General features: G+C 41.5%; 1 protein-coding gene across 1 annotated transcript in view; it reads right to left on the bottom strand.

The window, feature by feature from the left end:
- The window catches only part of EPHB3 (EPH receptor B3), a 52,825-nt gene extending 43,710 nt beyond the window's left edge, over nt 1-9,115 (bottom strand). Inside the window, exon 1 of the mRNA XM_037525227.2 lies at nt 8,630-9,115. The gene's annotated coding sequence lies outside the window, so the exon portion shown is untranslated. The remainder of the gene's footprint in view (nt 1-8,629) is intronic.
- Nucleotides 9,116-15,327: the final 6,212 nt, after the last annotated feature.

Genomic DNA, 15,327 nt, shown 5'->3' with positions numbered 1-15,327 from the left:
ATTATGCAATCTCTAAATGGTTGCGGAATAAAGTAATGGTTACTATACCGCCTACCCTGTTCTTAGGCTACCTGAGTTCAAATCCAGGCTCTACCTCTTAGGAGCTTTATGATTTGAACAACTTACTTAAGTTCTCTAAACCTCAGTTTCCTCAGTTGTAAAACGGGGGTAAAGTAGTCCATTGAAGGTTCAGTATAAAGCTCTTGGAACCATAGTTGGTGAATAGATAATATGTAACACATGTTAGCTAATATGAGATTTAATAACACAGATAACTTATCAAATCCTTTTGTTCCTCTTCTAGAACTCCTGGCTAGATTATAATCATCAACTAGGTATAGCATGAGTGGAATATGAATGGAATCATGCATTAGATGCTCATTTTTGTCTGGTTTCTTCATTCAATGAGCTTTTGAGATTCATGCATGTAACTGTATCAGTAGTTTATTCTAATTGTTAAATAGTATTCCAATGTATGATTATGCTATGATTTGTTGATTCATGCTCCTGTTGGTGGATATTTGGGTTATTTCTAGTTTTTACTATTGTGAATAAAGCAGCTACAAACATTCATATACAATTATTCTTGTAAGTTTTTTGTTGTTTTCATGTTTCTTGGGTAAATATCTAGAAGAATTATTGCTGGGTCTATTACTTTTCTATTGCTGCTATAACAAATTACCACAAACTCAGAGGTTAAACCAATTTATTATGTTTATAGCTCTGGTGGCCGGAAGTCTCGGAGGTCCCACTAAGCTAAAATCAAGGTGACTGTCTTTCTTTCTAGTGGCTCTGGGGGTTCCTTGGTTAGTCAGGCCACTGTAACAAAATACCATACACTGAGTGGCTTAAACAACAGGAACTTATTTTCTCACCTTTTTTTTTTAAGATTTATTTACTTATTTATACAAGCACTGGGTACAGTCAGAAGCGCGGGAGGGTGAGAGGATTCACCAGAGTCAGAGCGGAGAACAGAGCAAGCAGACTGACGAATACACTGCTGAGGGGAGCAGCGGGCGGCAGGAGAGGTCTGCGCGCCTCACCTTTCTCACCATTTTGGAGAGGGAATTCTGATATCAGAGTGCCAGCTCATTTAGGTTCTCTTCCTGGTGGTAATACTGACACCTCCTTATCTCAATATGAGGGCAAGGGGTGGGAGAGCACTATCTACCCGTGTCTCTTCTTGTAAGAATAGCAATCCCAATTGAGGACCTCACCTTTATGACTTCATCTAATTTCAATGACCTCCTAAAGGCCCCAATTCCAAATATTACACATGAAGTTTAGGGCTTTAACATATTATAGTGGGGACACGAGTCAGTCCACAGTAAGGGGTAAATCCATTTCCTTACTTTTTCCAATTTCTAGAAACTGCCTACACTCCTTGGCTCATGGCCCCCAATCTCCATCTTCAAAGTGAACAATCTTCTCATATTCCATCACTGCAATCTTGTCTTCTGTCTCTCCCTCCCTTCCCATTTTAAAGACCTTTGTGGTTACGTTGAGCCCACTTGGGTAATCCAGAAAAACTTCTCAACTGAAAAATCCTAATTTACTCATATCCCCAAGGTCTTTTTATTGGCAAATAATGTAATATAGTCACAGATTCAGGCAATTAGGATGTGAACATTGTTCTGCCTACTACCTTGGCTCATAAAAGAGGTGTTATGGTTGTCTTTCCATAAGAAACTTTGAAACAGTTTTCTCAAACTATTGTATCATTTACAATATCACCAGTAACATATGAAAATTCTTCACAGTTGTTCCACATCCCTGCCAACATTTAGAATTTTCAGTCTTTTGAATTTTAGGCATTTAATGGTCTGAAGTTATAGCTCATTATGGTTTTAATTTACATTTACTAAAAATGTTCAACACTTTCTGGGCTTGTTGGCCAAAGAATCTTGTCTTGTAAATTTTTCAAGTCTTATGTCTATTTTTATTGGATTCTTTTTATTTTTTGGATTCTTTTTATTACTGATTTGTAAAAGTTCTCCATATATTCTTAGTACAAGTTCTTTGTCATATATACATATTGCAAATATTTTCTTCCAGTCTGAGTGTTTTTGATGAGTATTTTTTTAACAAGTCCATCCAATTTACTTTTTTATGGTTTGTATATTTTGTGTCCTGTCAAAGCAATCTTTGCTTATCCCCGTCACTGTGACAAGTTATAATTTCCAACTATAACAATATTTCCTATCTATGTTACATAATCTACTATATGATCTTGCCTTTACTTCCATTCTCCTTAAAAGTTTGATAGAATTCACTGATGACACCATCTGGGTCTGGAGTTAGCTTTGTGAGAAATTTTTCTACAATTTCAATTTATTTTATGTGTATAGGGATACTTAAATTTTCTCTTCTTAAGTCGGTTTAGGTAAGGTCTGTTTTTCAAGGAATTTATTCCTTGGAACTCATTGGAATAAAATTATTCTTAATAGTCCTTTTTGTTAGTTTTTTCAAGGTTTAAGAATCTCTCTTGATATCCATCTTTTCTCCCTGTTATTAGTAGTGTGTGTTTTCTCTCTTTTTTCCCTTATCCAATTTCATTAAGGGTTATCACTTTTATTAATCTTTTCACAAAACCAATTTTTGTTTATTTTCTTTGTGGCTTACCTATTGTCTATTTGATTTGTTCATCTTTGCCTTTATCCTTATTATTCCCTTCCTTGTACTTACTATGAGTTTAATTTACTTATATATTTCATGCTTCTTAAGGTGGAGATTTAAAGTATAGAGTTTAAAATTTGTTTCCATTCTGATATGAGCATTTAAGCCAATAAACTTCTCTCTAAGTGCTGCTTAAGTGCATCTCATGAATTTTGCTGTTTATATTTAGATTCAAATTTTTTCTAATTTCCCTTATGATTTCTTCTTTGACCTATAATTTACTTAGAATTACCTTAACTTCCAAATATTGGATTTTCTAACTATCTTATTGTTACTGATTTCTATTTAATTTTGTTGTAGTAAGAAAATATAATCCATAAAATTTCACTCTTCTGAGATGTATCAAGACTTATGTTCAAACATATGGTCTATCTTGTTGAACATTCTGTGTGCACTTGAAAAGAATGTGTAGTTGCTAGGTTTAGTGTTCTATAAATGGGTTTCTAGCTAGTTAAACGTTTTCTTACTCTTCGGTTATACTGGCAATGACTTCTCTCAGCTATCATTTATTGTCAAACAACTTTAACTTACCCTCACTCTTGAGGGGTATATTCACAGAATACAAAATGATGATTTGTCAACCTTTTCTTTCAAAGGTTTTACTCCACTGTTTTCTAGCCTATCTTGATTTTAATGCAAAGTCAATCATTATTCATATTACTGTTCTCCTGGATGTAAAGTATCTTTTTATCTGACTACTTTTAGGATTTTCTCCTTATATTTGGTTTTCAGCAGTTTGACTATGATGGGCTGGTCATGGTTTTTTATTCATGCTGCTTGGAGTTCATTGAATTTCATGGAGTTGTAGGTTGATGTTTTTGCTAAATTTGGGAATTTTTTAAAAAGATTTATTTATTTTTATACAAAAAGCAGGGTACAGGCCAGATGCGCAGAAGGGTAAGAAGATTCACCGGAGACAGAGTAGGGAACAGAACAGGCAGATCTACTGAAATACACTGCTGAGTGGAGCAGCAGGCGAGACAGGAGAGGTCTGCTTCGCCATGTGGGATTCTCGCCGGCCGGCTGGGATTGAACCCACGCTGCAGAGGCTGTGGACAGCTTCACCGTGCAGCGGCGCTCAACTGCCTATGCCACCAGGGAGGCCCTAAATGTGGGAAATTTTTTGACCATTATTCCTTCCCGTACTTTTTTCCTGCCCCGTTCTCTCTTTTCTTTCTGAGACCTCTGCTTTAAAAATTAGTTTTGGAGAAAAGATTTGGGTGGAGAGCTAGGATATATATAACATGCCAACCAGAAAGAAAGCAAAGAGAAACAGGGACACACTGTTTTGTTTCTGCTCATATTCCATCAGCCCGTCCCCTAGACAGCTGTGTATCCAAATAAAATTTTTTCTTTATTTTTTTAATATATTTTTTAAAGATTGATTGATTGATTGATTGATTGATTGATTTATACAAGCACTGGGTACAGTCAGAAGCGCAGGAGGGTGAGAGAATTCACCAGAGCCAGAGCAGGGAGCAGAGCAGGCAGAGGGACCGAAGTACACTGCTGAGGGGAGCAGCGGGCGGCAGGAGAGGTCTGCACGCCATGTGGGACCTTCCTCCAGTGGACGGGGAGCAGCCGGTAATCGAACTTGTGCTGCAGAGGCTGCGGGCAGTTTCGCAACCCAGCGCTCAACCGCTGCGCCACCGGGGAGGCCCTAAATAAAATTCTTTAAAGAAAGAGGGCCTCCCCGGTGGCGCAGCGGTTGAGCGCTGGGTTGTGAAGCTGCCAGGGGCCTCTGCGGGTGTGAAGCTGCCCGGGGCCTCTGCGGCGCCGGTTCGATCCCCGGCTGCTCCCCGGCCACCGGAGGAGGGTCCCGCATGGCGTGCAGGCCTCTCCTGCTGCCCGCTGCTCCCCTCAGCAGTGTACTTCGGTCCTTCTGCCTGCTCTGCTCCCCGCTCTGGCTCTGGTGAACTCTCTCACCCTCCCGCGCTTCTGACTGTACCCAGTACATGTATAAACAAAAACAAACAAAACAAATAAATATATAAATAAATAAAAACATGCCTCTATAAAAAAAAAAAAATTCTTTAAAGAAAGAAGGGATTTTGATATAATCTAAAAGATGGAATAATTAATACCAGTTCCCACCATCATCACCATAAATAACTGTGAAACTAGATGATACATATAAGGCAACTGTTTTCTAGACATTGGACAATGGGCAGTACCAGAATGTGAGTCCTCAGTGGAGGGAAATACATGAATCCCACACTGGCCCTGGCTGTCTTCCTGGGGGCACTTTCTGAGTCACAGTACAGAGAGATGGCATCTATACCAGACACGGCACTCTTGCTCAGCTAGACAGGCAGACATGCAGGGATGTTAAATTGGCTAGAATTCTCATGCCAAGGTAACAAACAGGAGGGAGATGCATGGGGAATATGGGTGTCACAAAGTCTACACTAGGGTTCTCCAGCAGTCCTTGGCTAAGGGATTGGCTGGGCATTTCCAGGTGAGACACCATGAGACCCAAGGGAAAGTGGCTGTTATGCAACTTAGAACTGAGTGGAAAATTCAGAGGTTGCAGTGTGGGAGATGGTGGCATCCCAGCCAATCCACAGTTAAGAATAATGCCCTGTAGTCAGAACCATTCTGTAGGAATAAGGACCAAAACTAAAACATACCAAACCTGAGTCAGTAAAAGCCACAGGCAATTTAACTGCTTCCAGAACAAAAAGGACAGAGTCAGAAGTCAGTAAACTAAAGAACAGATCCTTCATGTGAAAACCATACATAAACAGGAAACGAATGGACTAGAAGCCTGCTAACACTTGCAAGGAATTTTATTGCCCCAAACTCACAAGTATAGTCTGAAAAAGTACAATTGTTTTTACTTCTAAAGTAAATTTTAGGCCTCACAAAGGTACCAGAGGAAATAGATCATGAAATCCGTGAGCCTTCCAACAAAAGCGTAGTCTCCAGTGCCACTTGGGACGGGGCCACCAAAACAAATAGACAGGGATTATCTCCCGAAAGCTAGCCTGTCCGCTCCGTGGTCAATGGACTAGTGTCTAACAGACGGGCAAATCCAGACACTGACTGCTCTACCAGGGAGGGGCACACATGTGGTTCCTGCGCAGCAGGATTTGCTCACTGCTATGAACCACCAGCTACTGTGTATTCCCATTGTTTCCTTTTCTACATGGAAGTTCTCATTGGTTATCCTGTTCCTTCTCCATGGGTCCATGTTGCATATGTGTGTGGCAGGAGGTAGGAGAGGTAAATTTTCTTTTTGTTTATAGAGCATCAAACATAAAAAACTGCTTCTAGACCTATGGAAGAGGATCCTGGAGCACCCAGAGATCCTGAACTTGAGCTGGAGGAGGGAGTGAGTTTTGCAGGTGAGATATATGGATATTTGGTGGCAGCTCAGCTGAAGACTTTCTCAGCCTCCCTTGCAGCTGATGTAGCAATGTAACCTGGTTCTGATAACAGTATGTGAGTATATGTGACTCCATGACTTCCAGCTCCTATCCCTAGAAGCAGTAGGGAGGAGTGTGCCCTCCACACAGTTTTCCCTCTCCCCACTAGCTGGAATGCATGCATGATGGCAGGAGCTAGAACAGACAGCTGAGACCATGAAACAGAAGTCACAAGTTGAGATAGCGGAGCAACAAGATAAAAGGAGCTTCAGTCCCAACCTTCTCAAACCGTCCTGCCAGACCAGCACTGTCTGCATGGATTTGTATCTGAGAGTGGAAACGGTTTCCTCTCTTTTTGTTTAAGCTGCCATATCTTCTTGTCACAGTTAGCATCTGCACTTCTTTCACTCATGTTGCTTAATGACAGGGATACATTCTCAGAAATGCATCATATTAGGTAATTTCATTGTTGTGTGAATGTCACAGGGTGGAATTACATAAACCTAGATGATACAGCCTACTACACATTTAGGTTATTTGGTAAAGTCTGTTGGAACCACCATCATAAACATGGTCTGTCACTGACCATTGCATCGCCAAGTCACACATGACTGTACTTCAGCTGATTGGCTGAGGCAGCACTTAGCTCTATGGGAGATGAGGTTTATATGGTCTCTTGAAGGTAAGAGGGGGCCCAAGTTTCTGAACCCAGATCCTTATAGTGCACGATAGCTCCTCTACAGCCACAGTTCTGTAGCCACATTTCTTGGTGGCCTGGTCACTGGGCATACATCTTCCTGCCATTTACTGCTTACATATAGGGCTAGGGAATTTGAGGTCTTTCTTAGCTCCCTTGGTGTCCAGTGGTCTTTTCAATGGACTCTTCTCCATGTCAGTTCTACTGGTCTCTGAATCCCCTTGAGGCCTGGCTGCAACTCCCATTTGGCTTCCTCCTGGTTGACACCTATATGGTCCTCATTTATAGGGTCACCCCCACACACATAAGCTCTTCCTTCCCAACACTATGTGGGACATTCTGAACATCTTCATGCCACTGAATACTAGGAAAGAAACTCTGGGTAGCTAAATACTGGTCTTGTCTCTGCCTAAGTAGGCAGAGAAGTTGTTACATGGCACTACCCCAATAGGCCTCTCTTCCCAGAACCCCAAAGAGAAATGGGGTTAGAAGTCTGTCTTCTGCTTTTGATACTTCTACAACCAACCTGTCTAGAACTCTGGGACAGTAAGGACACACATCATTCATCAATCACTTCTCCTGTCTGCATCTTTCTATTCCTCCCACAATCCTTCTGGGGGAAGGGGTACTTATTTTTCCCACTTCCTCTTAACAGTATTTGCCCTGTGTAATCAAGAATATATCTAGGGCCTCCCCAGTGGCGCAGCGGTTGAATGCTGGGTTGCGAAGCTGCCCGCAGCATCTGCAGCTCCGGTTCGATCCCCAGCTGCTCCGGAGGAGGGTCCCACACGGTGCGCAGACCTCTCCTGCCACCCGCTGCTCCCCTCAGCAGTGTACTTCGGTCCTTCTGCCTGCTCTGCTCCCCGCTCTGGCTCTGGTGAATTCTCTCACCCTCCCGCGCTTCTGACTGTACCCAGTGCTTGTATAAATAAAAAAAAAAAAAAAAAAAAAGAATATATCTAGTCCACCAGGGTTGACCTTTGATGCACTAAAGAGCAAGCTTCAGAATAAAAACCATGCCTTTTCTTTTTTCCACCAGTGGTGCCTTTCAGACACCTGTCTTACTCAGAGGGTTAAGGACCTCAGGGTTGACACTCAGTCTTCCAACAGCCTCCCTGCCCCAGGCAGCCCCTGCCCCTCTTTTTCTGGGCAATGAGCTTCATGGCTCAGCCGTGGAGGGAGTAACTGAAAGAGTGCATGATTTATGAGGGAAATAAAAATACACGGGTTTACTATTGTCCCTGTTGCATATTTTATCTCAGTTTGTCACCCATATTCTCACTTGTTTATGGTGTCTTTCAAGGACAAAACTTTTTAATATTTATGGTGTCAAATCTGTCAGCTTTTCCTTAATGGCTTCTGGGTTTGGTGCCCTGCATAGGAAATTTTTCTCCACTCTAAGACTGAACAGAACTTTTAATGGTTGCAAAATGTGCCATTGTGCAAACATGCAAATGTGTCCTAATTTATTTACAAATGAATATTTATTGTGTTCCAACTGTTTAAGTTATCATAAATAATTCAATGAACATCTTTGTAAAGGCCTTTTTTCTCTTCTACAGTTGAAACAATCTATCTTTAGGATAGTTTCTTAGAAATTTCCTGGGTCTCTTTTGCTATTTAAAAGCCTCCACATTTACTTCTTATAAAGCTGCAAAATTTACCTCTTATGAAGGTCAACTAAAACACCAAATTTCTGGTGTTTTCCATAGAATTACAGCTGCTCAGTGTGCTTATGTCTGTACTTCATGTAGATCAAAAATGGCACAGATTACAACTGACTTTGATTAATAAAAAATAGAAAACAAATTATTAGTAAACAAATGCGATTGGTTTAACAGACTAAATCTTTTCAGAGACAAAGAAAAACATTATTAGTGTTTCTTACCTTCTGAAGAATTTAGAGAAGATCAAAGATCATCTTAAGGATGTAGTGATTTCCCAGTAATCCAGTTTCCAGATTTCATATTCATGTTAACAGTTCTTCTTTAATTTTTCTTTTATTTTTTTACATTTTAAAAGGACAGGTTTACTAGGAAAAGGAAAAAGAAAAAGAGACACCTGCATAGTCACACAGGTGGGCAGGAAGCTGCCCTGCTGCTTTGCAAAGGCAAGAGGTTTGTGTAAAGCAACCTGCACCGTCACAGGCAGGCAGGAGAGCTACAGGGCTTCTTGTAAATAAATGAACCCAGTGCCATCCCCTCCTCCATGTGCTCAGCTTCACTCTAAATGAGCCCTGTATTCCCCTCACTGCAGCCAGAGCTGTGCTCCAGAGGTTTCATCAGTCCAAGGTCACCCAGGAAAAAACACAGTCCCAGAGGCATGTTAGCATGTGAACAGGAAGAAGAGGTTTCTGAACCTGAGATCAGTATCCTAGTGAGAGGCAGCACAGACCAGGGTCAAGAAATAAGAGTCAGAGAGGCAGGGTCAAGTTTATTTAACTCTCTGAGGTTTGTTTTCTCTATAAAGGGGAGATAAGAGAGTACATACCTCAGGATCAAATGGGGTGGTCAGTAAGAAAGTATAAACAGCAAGATGATACACCAATGGAAAGACTCAGCCATTCAGGTCACTGAGGTCTCTAGGCTCAGCAAGCCTGCATAACACCAGCAATATAAGTAAAAGCCATTAAGAAAATGTTGCTTTAACATGAATGGCGCTGGAAGGGATCATGCTCAGCGAAATAAGCCAGAAAGAAAAAGAAAAATACCGGATGGTCTCACTCATAGCAGGAATCTAGAAAACTTAAATAAGGGACCAGGAAAAAGAACAACTATAAGAAAGAAAATATCAAAATCAACAAACAACTATGAACAAGAGACACTCTATAGGGGGTGGGGGATGGGGAGGGGAGGGATTGGGGTCAAAATAAGGGGATTGCAATTGTATGGGGAATATAAAAATAAAATTTATTTTTAAAAAAATAATAAATAAATAAATCTTTAAAAAAAAGAAAGTGTTGCTTTGGGGCCTCCCTGGTGGCGCAAGGGGTTAAGACGCAGCACTGTAAGCTGTCCACAGCCTCTGAGCATGGGTGTGATCCCTGGCCATGGAGCTGACAGACATGGCGCAGCAGACCTCTCCTGCCCCTCCTGCTGCTCCCCTCAGCGGTGTTTTTTAGTAGATCTGCCTGTTCTGCTCCCAGCTCTGTCTCTGTTGAATCCTCTCACCCACTGCATCTCTGGCCTGTACCCCAGTCCTTGTATACAAATAAATAAATCTTTATAAAAAATAAAAAGAAAGAAAAGAAAATACTGCTTTAAGGCTGCAACTTAGCCATACTTCTAAAGTAACCAAACTTTCCTTAATGGGACCTTGTCCTTTATGCTCACTCAGGTGAGTACACATTTACCGAGGGTTTATGCTAAGCTGTAACAGAACACAGATGAGCCCAGATGCTGCCTTTAGGGGTTGGGAGTCCCCTCCTGGTGCAGTCTGTAAATATATGCTTGGGAGTATAGGGAAAGGAGCAGCAACTAATCCTGCTGAGAGAAATCTGTAAACTTCTGCCTGATTTTTTTAAAAAATAAATAACTTCTATGGTTTGGGGAAAATTGATTTTCTTGCAATTGGAGTATCTGTTTATTGAAGAAAATAGAAATAGGCAAAATGTACACAATTTATATTTCTTGTAATGCCATTTCCCGAAAAAAAATGTAGTTAATGTATTCATTGCATCTTTTTTCTGTGTATTCTATATTTGTCTGTTTGTCAACAACACATGCTTTAAAAAATCAAAATGGGATTCAATCCATATAGACCATTTTGTCTCTTTACCATAAGCCTAAATAATACTCCCCATCACACAATTTCTTATACTCTTGTTGCATATAATGTGATCCTGAAACGGCAGTACAGACATCATCTGGGCACTTGTGAGAAATGTAGAATCTCAGACCCCAGGTCAGCCCTGGATCAGAATCTGCATTTTAATAAGCCCTCCCAGAGGATTTGCATGCCCCATGCAGGTGAAGAGCTTGCCTAACCAGATTAAAGACCATGTCATCTCCCATGGCTGGCTAAACCATAACTGGTCTATTTCATCTCTCTGCTGGACATGAGAGCTGGTCCCCCACAATCTCTTCCCAAAGCCTCTCTGTGGTTCTCCATATCCTTCATACCCTACCTTCAGCAGGGTGCTCTTCCCTTGCTGTGGGTTCCCCTCATTCTCCCCACTTCCCAGATGACCTCTGTCCCCAGGAGAGTCCAGTTCTGACAGCTAGGGAGAGCACTGTCCTAGTCTATTCTCCACCTGCTAATGTCCACTGCCTACCTCTCCTCGCTTTCCTCCACTGGAGCCAAAGTAGGGAGCTGCAGGCCTCTCCTTAGTCCTGCCCAGGCTGCAGGCAGGGCCCATGAGGAATGCCAATGTCCAGGTTCCTCCTGGGGCAGCCCAGGCTTGGCAGCGCCTCAGGCACCCCCTGACATTCCTTTCATTCTATTACCTCATTCCCTTCCCACTCTGGTAACACCCAGCACAATCTGAGAGTCCCCACCAATTGCTCTCCTATATTCCCCCTATTCTTTCTCCTCTTTGCGCTCCCTCCCTTTCCCATTCCTGGGTTCCCCTAAGTCTCTTGTGTGTGAGGGGGGTGCTCCCCTCAGCCCCTCCTTGTCTCCCCCCTTATTCTTCCTCTTCCCCACTCCCAACCCTCTTCTAGAAACAGCCTCCACTTCTCACCCACCCCTTCACTCCACCCTTTCCAACTTCCTCAATTCCCACCTCCCCCCCAAATTCCATTCCAGCCCATGGGAAAGGGAAGGCTCCTTCCGTCCCACCCTGCCTGTGTGTGGCCTGAGGTGGGATGGGGGCCACTGTGCAGAGAGCTCCCAGCCCCACACCCTGCTCACCCACCCGAGGAGGGTGAATGGAGCCCTGTGTGCCCCACTCTGTGGGCGGGATGTCAATGGCCAATGTGTCACCCGGGTGAAGAGGCCCAAGGACGCTGTGAGGCAGCCCTGAATATTAGCCCCGGGACTCTGGCCCTGGGGCGACATGCAACTCCTAGGGCATGAAAGAAGGATGGGAGGATGGGGAGAGTAAACTATGACCCTGGGACGACCTCGCTGCTTCTGTGGGGGCTGGGATCCCAGCGTCAGAGCCACCCTCCGAAGCCACAGAGCAAAGCGTGGGAAGGGAGGGGTGGACTCGGGTCCTGGGGAATGCGACCCTCCGAGCTGCACCTGCCGCAGCCCAGCGCCCACTCTACTGGCACTCACCCGGGGAGTCGGGGTGAGACATGGGGTTGCCCGGCGCTAAAGCTTTTCTCCTCTCACAAATGTTTAATAAGCCGTTGGGGAAAATATTCTCAAAATAATACAAATAAACTTCTATTTTTGCTAAGTTGCAGAAGAAATGAAGTCACCCATTCTCTGCTGCCAGCGGGAGACTGACTTGGTGCAACTCTTGGCAAAATGGAATAATATATGAGTCTTCAAATGCTCATCCAGTTTGATTCTGTAGTTCTGTTAGTAGAATGCATCCAAAGGAATCGTCCCAAAGATCGCCCTCCAATAAAATTTTTATATACATATTTTTTGTATTGAAAAGTGAAAAAACCTTATTTAAAATTGGAAACAGCAGATTGGGAATTGGATGAGTATACTGTGGAGCATACACTGTCTTTAGTAATGTTTTCTGAAGAGTTTTTAAGAAGGTCAGAACATGCCTTTATTAAGAAAAAGAAGCAGAATGCAAGTTTGTATTGGGATAAACACAAGTATATAAAATAAGAATAGAGGATTGGGAAAAAAATCAATTAAATAGGAGAGTGTCATTTCCCCCTTTATGTATTTATTTTTTACTGTTTTAAGAACAACTTTGGAGATACCTGGATGTAGAGAGAATAACTTAACCATCACTGCAAAACACCCTTTCTGCTGAATCCCCTCAGGAACACTCTCTAGGCCCCACCCTCTCCCTCACCCTGAGGCAACCTCTCTACAGATACTTTTTTTTTTTTATAGAGGCATGTTTTATTTATTTATTTGTTTGTTTGTTTGTTTGTTTGTTTGTTTATACATGCACTGGGTACAGTCAGAAGTGCGGGAGGGTAAGAGAATTCACCAGAGCCAGAGCGGGGAGCAGAACAGGCAGAAGGACTGAAGTACACTGCTGAGGGGAGCAGCGGGCGGCAGGAGAGGTCTGCGCGCCATGTGGGACCCTCCTCTGGTGGCCGGGGAGCAGCCGGGGATTGAACCGGCGTTGCAGAGGCTGCGGGCAGCTTCGCAATCCAGTGCTCAACCGCTGCGTCACCGGGGAGGCCCTCTCTACAGATACTTTTATTACTAGCTAATGAATTGCTGAACATTCTCTAACAGTTTTAACTATTTCAGATTTTATAAACAAAAAATTACAACAGTCAATGGAAAAGTTGATGGACAAGAGTTGATGTAATAAAAACTACAAATGAACAGCAAACAAGGGATAGATCACCTAAACTCTAACCTCAAATTAATCAAAGAAATGCAAATTAAGCCCATAAATAGACCACAAACCTATTAAACAGGGAATAAGTAAACAGATCTGATATTAAAGCTCTAGACATACACTTCTGTGACTTGATTTTTTTCAGTCAACACAATGGCATTTGGGATTTATCTGCATTGACTCATTGATAAATCTAACTCTGGTTCATTCAGTAATTGGGTAATATTTATAAAGAACTTAGACCAGGCCTGGCACATGGTGTTACACACATTTGCTTTTTAAATAAACAATCCCTTTTCACTGCAGTATAAGATGCTATTGTCTTAATATTATACCAAGTGTATTTTTTTTTAAAGTTTAGTACTTATCAATTTATGTTATTTTTTATTTTTTTTAAGACTTATTTATTTATTTATACAAGCACTGGGTACAGTCAGAAGCACAGGAGGGTGAGAGAATTCACCAGAGCCAGAGCGGGGAGCAGAGCAGGCAGAGGATCGAAGTACATTGCTGATGGGAGCAGCAGGCAGCAGGAGAGGTCTGCGCGCCATGTGGGACCCTCCTCCAGTGGCCGGGGAGCAGCCAGGGATCGAACCAGTGCTGCAGAGGCTGCGGGCAGTTTCGCAACCCAGCGCTCAACCGCTGCACCACCGGGGAGGCCCTCTACCAAGTGTATTTATCCATGCTCCTACTGATAAAAAGTTTAGACTGTTTCCATTTTGTCTTGATTACAAGCAATGCTGTATGGATATCTAGCCCATGTCTCCTTGTGAACATATGTGAGAATTTCTGTAGGTACACACCTAGAATTGGGGGTGCAAAAGGGATTCTACTTTTATTGTTACTAGTTATGGCAAATTGCATTCCAGAGTGATAATATCACAGCTGATGAGTGACTGTGTTCCCAATCCTAACACTTGTTATTGTCAGACCTGTGCATTCGTTTCCCAATTTAATAGGTTTGTAGTACTATTTCTTTATGGTTTTAATTTGCATTTCCCTGTTACTATGAGCTTAGAGATTAGGTTATCTATTCATATGCGTACTGCTCATTTACATTTTATCATAAATACTCCTCTCCATAAACTTCTTATTTTTTTTATTGGTGGCTGTGATTTTCTTATTGATTTAAAAAAATTTTATGGTGTCTTCTAAGGCACACAAAAATTTTAATGTTAATGTAGTCTAACTTGTCTGTTTTTTTATAGTTTGAATTTTACACACATATCAGAATGTACCAACTGATTGCACAGAGAGTAATGCATGTGCAGTTTTGGTAGACTTTTTGCCAAATTGTTCACTAAAACAACTTACAATTCCAACAAATGCATGAGAATGCATGTTTTGCCTTGCCCTCTTCATACTAACATCTTATAACATGAAATTTCTTAGTGAAAAACTTCTCATTTTGTTTTAGTTTATATTTCCTCATTTATTGGTAAAACGAAACATCTTTTACCTTCAGCAATTTGTATATCTTTTTCTGCCCTTTGCCCATTTTTCTATTGGACATTTTTATCCTTTTCTTGATTTGTAAGAACTCATAATAAATTAAGGAAATTAGCCATTTACCTGACATATAAGGTTTTTCTAAGTTTTCATTTACTTTTTGTGTGTGTGTTTGGTGTTTCTCCATACAGGATTTTGGGGTTTTTTATTTTTATTTTTATTTTTATTTTGGGGGTTACATTTTGTTCTTCCATATGTGTTCATGTTCCATACACCTATGTAGAATTTGGTTTTCATATGTTCACACTTGCCCATTTTTTCTCCTCTTTTGGCTCCTGAGTTTTGTCCCTTACTTAAAAACACTTTCCCTTCTCCAAGATTGTCATTGTTTAATTCTTTCATCTATTATTCCAGTACACACATGTATATGTAAAATATATGCCTCAATACACATCAGTTTTTAAATTAACTTGTCGATTCTATATAATCTTTGGAATTTTTATTACAACATAAACTTCACAGATTAATTCTTGGACATTGATATCTTTATGATTTGAGTCTTTCTATTGATAAACATGGTCTATATCTCCAAACAGAAAACAAGGATTTTATAATCCATATACACACTGTAAGCTAGCAAGCTACATATATTATCAACACCCTAACACCCTAGAAACCCAGTCCCAGAGTGTCTTTTGTAGAAGACA

The sequence above is a fragment of the Talpa occidentalis genome, unplaced genomic scaffold (assembly GCF_014898055.3).
Source record: "Talpa occidentalis isolate TD23 unplaced genomic scaffold, MPIMG_talOcc4v2.1 talOcc4.4, whole genome shotgun sequence".
NCBI lineage: Eukaryota > Metazoa > Chordata > Mammalia > Eulipotyphla > Talpidae > Talpa > Talpa occidentalis.
This window is presented reverse-complemented; position numbering and strand designations above follow the sequence as displayed.